The following is an 8363-nucleotide window of genomic DNA, read 5'->3' as shown; positions in this document are numbered from 1 at the left end:
CCTTCTCATTTCTGATCACTGTGAGGCCAGTCTTTTTCGGGACTACCTGGACGGGACTCACCCATTGGCTGTCGGAGATAGGATAAATGATTCCAGCTTGCAAAAGCTTGGTTATCTCCTTCTTCACTACATCAAGAATCACCGGGTTGAGTCTTCTCTGTGGCTGTCTTACTGGTTTAGCTCCATCTTCTAAATTTATTCGATGCATACATGTGGATGGGCTAATACCAGGAATGTCCGCCAGGGTCCAGCCTATAGCCTTCTTATGCTTCTTGAGAACTGACAACAACTTCTCCTCTTGCTCATCAGCAAGGGAGGCAGATATAATCACTGGAAAACTCTTGCTATCATCCAAGTAAGCGTATTTTAAATTTGATGGCAGAGGCTTCAATTCTGGTGTGGTCGGCTGGATAGTGGTAGAAGGAGATGGTTTCTCAGCCTTTACCTCATAAAGAAAGTCAGAGGTATGTGTACTTCCTGAAACATGGTTAGTCCTATCTAACTCTATAAAATCAATCTCAAGAGGTAAAACACCACCACTAGGCATGCAATCAATATCACTCTCAGATTCACTCTCAGCATCAAATTCAGACATATGATCAAGTACAATTTCAGACTCAATGCATGAAGAGTGAGAGGCATGTAGATTAGAATAAAGATCAGTCATGTATTCATCAACAACATGGTCAATTATTTCAGCACGAAATACAAAAAGATCTTCAGATGGGTATTTCATAGCATCCAGAATATTAAAATGAACAGTTATATCACCAAACTCCATGGACAGTGTGCCTGCATAAACATCTATCTTAGTTCTAGCAGTTTTCATAAAGGGTCTGCCTAGAATGATGGGAACTGATCCTTGAGAAAATCCATCTTCCATATTCAAGATATAAAAATCAACAGGGAAAATCAGTTCACCAACTCTAACTAAGACATCTTCTATGAAACCAACAGGATAGGCAACACTTCTATTAGCTAAATGAATTACCACATCAGTTGACTGCAAGGGACCTAGAGATAGAGAATTAAAAATCGACAGAGGCATAACACTAACAGAGGCTCCTAAATCTAGCATGGCATTGTCAAACTTACTATTCCCTATAATACAAGGTATGCTGAATGTACCTGGATCTTTGCATTTTTCAGGAATTTGAGGAACAGATTTACCAATCAATGCGGAGACATTTCTGCCCATGCTAATTCGTTCACTTCCTTTAAGCTTCCGCTTATTAGTGCACAGCTCCTTCAAGAATTTGGCATATCTTGGAATTTGCTTTATTGCATCCAACAGAGGTATGTTTACCTCTACTTTTCTAAACGTTTCCAAGATCTCTTTCTCTGCCTCTTCCATTTTTTTGTTGGAAACTGCTCTTGGAGGGAATGGAAGAGGGGGAATGTGCTGCTTCTGCAAATCAGAATTACCTGTGGAAGAAGATTCACCTGCACAGAAATTGTTAGGTAGATTTTTGTCATCACCTTTTTCTGGAATAGAGTGAAGTTTGGCAGGTTCATTTGCAGATGAGGAAGGTGCTACGGGTTGAGGTCCTTGACACTGCTTTCCCGACCTCAATGAAATGGCACTGACATTTTTGGGGTTTTGGACAGCTTGAGAAGGCAGCTTGTCAGAATTCTGGGACTGTTGTTGATTCAATTGAGTAGCTAATTGTCCCATCTGATTGGTTAAGCTCTGAATGGAGGCTCTGGTCTCTTGCTGAAACTGCATGTTCTGCATAGTCATTTGCCTCACAAGTTCTTCGAGGGAAGGTTGTGGAGGGGCCTCAACTATTGGTTGTTTCTAGGGTTATTGCTGTTGTTGGATTGGTGGAGGAATGTATGGTCTGCTTGGGCCAGCAACATTTTGGAAGGAAGGAGCAGGCTGCTGTTGTTGTTGCTGAGGGCTGGACCATCTGAGGTTAGGGTGATTCCTCCATCCAGGGTTGTATCTGTTGCTGGAAAGGTCATAATTGCTCTGCTGTAGTTGATTTTGCTGCTGAGGTTGAGGAGGTCTATTGTAAATATTTGCAGCATAAGCTTCAGGCTGCTCAATTGCTCCAGGTTGCTGCATGGAAGGGCAAAGGTCTGTATGGTGGTCAGCAGAGGAGCACAAACCACAAACCCTTGCGACAGGTACAGATTTCTGATTCAAGGCCAGCTGGGTTACCAAGTTGACCAACGCATCCAGTTTGCCTTCAAGCTTCTTAGTTTCAGATGATGCAGATGGGTTTGTAGCTACCTCATGCACTCCTCTAATGACTATGGCATCATTTTTGGCGCTAAACTGCTGGGAGTTGGAGGCCATCTTCTCAATTAAATTTCTGGCTTCAGCAGGAGTCATGTCTCCAAGGACTCCACCACTGGCAGCATCTATCATACTTCTCTCCATATTACTGAGTCCTTCATAAAAATATTGGAGAAGAAGCTGTTCTGAAATCTGATGGTGGGGGCAACTGGCACATAGTTTCTTAAATCTCTCCCAGTACTCATACAGGCTCTCTCCACTGAGTTGTCTAATACCTGAGATATCCTTCCTGATGGTTGTGGTCCTGGAAGCAGGGAAAAAATTTTCTAAGAATACTCTCTTAAGGTCATCCCAGCTCGTGATGGACCTTGGAGCAAGGTAATACAGCCAGTCCTTTGCCACTCCCTCTAATGAATGAGGAAAAGCCTTCAGAAATATGTGATCCTCTTGGACATCTGGGGGTTTCATGGTGGAGCAGACAATGTGAAATTCTTTCAAATGTTTGTGCGGGTCTTCACCTGCAAGGCCATGAAACTTTGGAAGCAAATGAATCAGTCCAGTCTTAAGAACATATGGGACATCCTCATCAGGGTATTGGATGCACAAGCTTTCATAGGTGAAATCAGGTGCAGCCATTTCCCTTAGAGTCCTCTCACGAGGTGGAGGTTGTGCCATGTTCTCAGAATGTGCAAAATCAGAATACTCAGAATCAGAATGCTCAAAATTATAATGCTCAAGATCAGGATGTTCAAAATCACCAATAACAGAATGCACAGATTCACCAGTTATGGAATGCTCAGAATGATCAAAGGTATAAAATGATGCCTAACTAATCTAATGAAATGTCCTATCTATCTCAGGATCAAAGGGTTGTAAGTCAGATGGATTGCCTCTAGTCATACACTACATTCAGCATGCACACAACTAGTTGCCTTGTCATGTAAATAAAGGTGTAGGTTTGAACTACAGCTACAGGACAGCCCCCAATGCATAATTTGATGCATCACACATAAGCTCAAAAGGGGCTGTCCAATCGGGTGCCTGGATGATGGGGTGGTAGTCAACGCTCTTTTGAGGCCAATCAAAAGCCTCTTTGCATCTATCATTAAAGTCAAACTCCACCTCCTTTTGCAACAAGTTGGACAGTGGAAGGCTACTTTGCTAAAATCCCTTAATAAAGCGCCTGTAAGATCCTGCATGACCAAGAAAAGATCGCACCTCTCGCACACAAGAGGGGTAGGCAATTGTGAAATAACAGAAATTTTTGCAGGATCTACTTCAATGCCTTATTGGAAATAATGTGGCCTAAAACTATACCTTGCTCAACCATAAAATGACATTTTTCAAAATTTAGAACAAGGTTAGTTTCAATGCATCTATTCAAAACTTTTTCAAACTATTCAAACAACCATCAAAATAGGATCCATATACAGTGAAATCATCCATAAACACCTCTATGCAATTTTCTAAAAAATCACTGAAAATACTAATCATGCCCCACTGGAAGGTACCAGGGCATTGCATAGACCGAAAAGGCATCCTCCTATAAGCAAAAAGTGCCGAAGGGGCAGGTGAATGTGGTCTTTTCCTGATCCTCAGGAGCAATAGTAATTTGCATATAACCAGAAAAACCATCAAGAAAACAGTAGTGGGATTTACCTGCCAGGCGTTCAAGCATCTGGTCAATGAATGGCAGGGGAAATGGTCCTTTTTGGTAACCTGGTTCAGCCTCCTATAGTCAATGCAGACTCTCCAACTGTTCTGCACCCGAGTAGGAATCAGCTCCTCCTTCTCATTTCTGATCACTGTGAGGCCAGTCTTTTTCGGGACTACCTGGACGGGACTCACCCATTGGCTGTCGGAGATAGGATAAATGATTCCAGCTTGCAAAAGCTTGGTTATCTCCTTCTTCACTACATCAAGAATCACCGGGTTGAGTCTTCTCTGTGGCTGTCTTACTGGTTTAGCTCCATCTTCTAAATTTATTCGATGCATACATGTGGATGGGCTAATACCAGGAATGTCCGCCCAGGGTCCAGCCTATAGCCTTCTTATGCTTCTTGAGAACTGACAACAACTTCTCCTCTGCTCATCAGCAAGGAGGCAGATATAATCACTGGAAAACTCTTGCTATCATCCAAGTAAGCGTATTTTAATTTGATGGCAGAGGCTTCAATTCTGGTGTGGTCGGCTGGATAGTGGTAGAAAGGAGATGGTTTCTCAGCCTTTACCTCATAAAGAAAGTCAGAGGTATGTGTACTTCCTGAAACATGGTTATCCTATCTAACTCTATAAAATCAATCTCAAGAGGTAAAACACACCACTAGGCATGCAATCAATATCACTCTCAGATTCACTCTCAGATTCAAATTCAGACAAATGATCAAGAACAATTTCAGACTCAATGCATGAAGAGTGAGAGGCATGTAGATTAGAATAAAGATCAGTCATGTATTCATCAACAACATGGTCAATTATTTCAGCACGAAATACAAAAAGATCTTCGATGGATGAAGCATAGCCAACAAAACAAGTTGTCCAATGAAACAAAAACCCCCCACACTTATTCCCAAAACAATTCCAAAGCTCCAAAATTCCTTAAGGATATGGTAATATCATGGTTTTTCACTTAAGGCTTGTAGTGAGCTTCAAACAAGGAAAGGGAAACAAGGCTCAAAAGGGCTATCAAAGGAATTATTCAAGGTAAGTCCATTGGCTAGAAGCTTATAAGAACAACATTGCCTTAATCATTTCCAAATATGCATGTGAATTAGGACGCATCAACAAGAATCAAGCCAAGGCTATTGTGCAAGCAATCAATGGGGCAAACACACCAAATGATTATAATGATGGATGGCTCAAATTCTCACAAAGGTAAAATCATCACTTTCAAATTGAGCTTTCAAAACTATCATGACATGTAGAGAAGAATCAAGGATTTCAAGTCACAAAATGTCAAGAACTTTTATTTTCAAAACAATTACCCATTTCTTGAACATATCCTTAATTCAAAGAAAAACATGCAAAGTCGTACGTGCACATGAAATTGACCCAAAATATTAAACTGAAAATCCGACGAAACTAACAACATTAACAAATTAACACAACTAACAAATTAACAAACCAACAAAACTAGCAAAACCAAAGAACACTCCCCCCATACTTAAACAACACATTGTCCTCAATGTAGCACAATTAAAAGATTAAAAACAATTAAATCATCAAAGAGAATCGGACAAGTGTAATAAAAGCAAAGAAGGAGATAGGAAAAGAAAAACTCCCTAAGTCATGGTGGAGGAAGAGTAGGGTGGAGTAAAGAAGTCTCTTCCACCACTACGTCCACTAAAGAAGGGTTCGTGAGGAATGGCTTAAGTCGATTTCCATTGACCTTGAAGCTCTTGTTTGTGGAGTCGCTTTTGATCTCAACTGTACCATAAGGAAAAACATTAGTAACAACAAAAGGACCAATCCACTTAGACCTCAACTTACCACTCATGAGTCCAAGCCTAGAATTATACAATAACATTTTTTGCCCAACCACGAAGTCTTTTTTAACTATCATGCTATCATGGAACTTCTTGGTCTTTTCTTTGTAGAACTTGGCATTCTCGTAGGCTTCTAGGCGGATTTCATCTAACTCACTCAGTTGCAACTTCCTTTCCTCGCCAGCTTGATCCATAGAGAAGTTGCAAGTCTTCACTGCCTAGTATGCTTTGTGCTCAATTTCCACTGGAAGATGACATGCCTTTCCAAAGACAACCCGATAAGGAGACATTCCTATGGGTGCTTTGTAGGCAGTCCGATGTGCCCAGAGAGCATCATCAAGCCTGGTACTCCAATCTTTCCTGCTTGGCTGCACAATCTTCTCTAGAATTCTCTTGATTTCCCTGTTAGAAATTTTTGTCTGTCCATTAGTCTAGGGTGGTATGGTGTGGATACCCTGTGTACCACCCCGTACTTTTTAAGCAAGGCATGCATTGTCCTGTTGCAAAAATGGGTTCCTTGATCACTAACAATTGCTTTAGGTACTCCAAACCTGCAAAACAGATTAGACCTGACAAAGTCTGCGACAAGTTTAGCATCATTAGTTCTAGTGGGCTTGGCTTCCACCCATTTTGAAACATAATCAACTGCGAGGAGAATATAAACATAACCAAAAGAGACAGGAAAAGGACCCATGAAATCTATACCCCAGACATCAAACACCTCACAGAATAGCATAGGTTGCTGAGGCATTTGTTGTCGCCATGTAAGTGTATTTCCTGCTCTCTGACACTGCTCACAAGTGCTGCAGATCTTCCACGCATCTTTAAAGATGGTGGGCCAATAAAAACCACAATCAAGCACTTTGCGAGCTGTCCTTTGAACACCCAGATGACCTCCCGGTGCGGAAGAATGACAGAACTGCAGGACTGAGTCAGTCTCATGATCTGGAATGCACCGTCTAATGACCTGATCACTGCACAATTTCCACAAGTAGGGGTCATCCCAAATAAAATGCTTAGCATCACTTTTAATCTTATCTTTTTGGGCCTTAGATGCTAAGGGAGGAAAAACAGAGGCAACTAAATAATTGACAATGTTAGCAAACCAGGGAGTAGAAAGAGAGTCAGAAATACTATACAATATATACAAATGATCATCCGGGAAATCATCCCGAATAGGTGAATCTGCATCAGAGACACGTTCGATCCGACTCAAATGATCAGCAACTAGATTTTGTGCTCCGCTCCTATCACAGATCTCCAAGTCAAACTCTTGGAGCCAGAGCATCCATAGGATCAACCTAGGCTTAGAATCAGCCTTCTTCAACAAGTACTTTAGAGCTGCATGGTCAGTATAAACAATAATGCGAGTACCAAGCAAATAAGATCGAAATTTTTCAAGAGCAAAAACTATGGCTAGAAGCTCTTTCTCAGTAGTAGTATAATTTGCTTGGGCAGCATCTAAAGTCCTAGAAACATAATATATCACCCTGGGCAATTTATCAATTTTCTGAGCAAGGACAGCCCCCAATGCATAATTTGATGCATCACACATAAGCTCAAAAGGGGCTGTCCAATCGGGTGCCTGGATGATGGGGGTGGTAGTCAACGCTCTTTTGAGGCAATCAAAAGCCTCTTTGCATCTATCATTAAAGTCAAACTCCACCTCCTTTTGCAACAAGTTGGACAGTGGAAGGGCTACTTTGCTAAAATCCCTTATAAAGCGCCTGTAGAATCCTGCATGACCAAGAAAAGATCGCACCTCTCGCACACAAGAGGGGTAAGGCAATTGTGAAATAACAGAAATTTTTGCAGGATCTACTTCAATGCCCTTATTGGAAATAATGTGGCCTAAAACTATACCTTGCTCAACCATAAAATGACATTTTTCAAAATTTAGAACAAGGTTAGTTTCAATGCATCTATTCAAAACTTTTTCCAAACTATTCAAACAACCATCAAAATAGGATCCATATACAGTGAAATCATCCATAAACACCTCTATGCAATTTTCTAAAAAATCACTGAAAATACTAATCATGCACCACTGGAAGGTACCAGGGGCATTGCATAGACCGAAAGGCATCCTCCTATAAGCAAAAGTGCCGAAGGGGCAGGTGAATGTGGTCTTTTCCTGATCCTCAGGAGCAATAGTAATTTGCATATAACCAGAAAAACCATCAAGAAAACAGTAGTGGGATTTACCTGCCAGGCGTTCAAGCATCTGGTCAATGAATGGCAGGGGAAAATGGTCCTTTTTGGTAACCTGGTTCAGCCTCCTATAGTCAATGCAGACTCTCCAACTGTTCTGCACCCGAGTAGGAATCAGCTCCTCCTTCTCATTTCTGATCACTGTGAGGCCAGTCTTTTTCGGGACTACCTGGACGGGACTCACCCATTGGCTGTCGGAGATAGGATAAATGATTCCAGCTTGCAAAAGCTTGGTTATCTCCTTCTTCACTACATCAAGAATCACCGGGTTGAGTCTTCTCTGTGGCTGTCTTACTGGTTTAGCTCCATCTTCTAAATTTATTCGATGCATACATGTGGATGGGCTAATACCAGGAATGTCCGCCAGGGTCCAGCCTATAGCCTTCTTATGCTTCTTGAGAACTGACAACAACTTCTCCTCTTGC

At 41.5% G+C, this 8363-nt stretch overlaps 1 non-coding gene across 1 annotated transcript; it reads left to right on the top strand.

Annotated features, from left to right (window-relative positions):
* Positions 1-2432: 2432 nt before the first annotated feature.
* Positions 2433-2539, top strand: LOC114397839. Its single transcript, XR_003663456.1, has one exon. It is a non-coding gene; the product is annotated as a small nucleolar RNA R71 (small nucleolar RNA).
* Positions 2540-8363: the final 5824 nt, after the last annotated feature.

Source organism: Glycine soja, chromosome 18 (genome assembly GCF_004193775.1).
Source record: "Glycine soja cultivar W05 chromosome 18, ASM419377v2, whole genome shotgun sequence".
Taxonomy (NCBI): Eukaryota; Viridiplantae; Streptophyta; class Magnoliopsida; order Fabales; family Fabaceae; genus Glycine; species Glycine soja.
The sequence above is the reverse complement of the archived record's forward strand: the minus strand, read 5'-3'. Positions and strand labels throughout refer to the sequence as shown.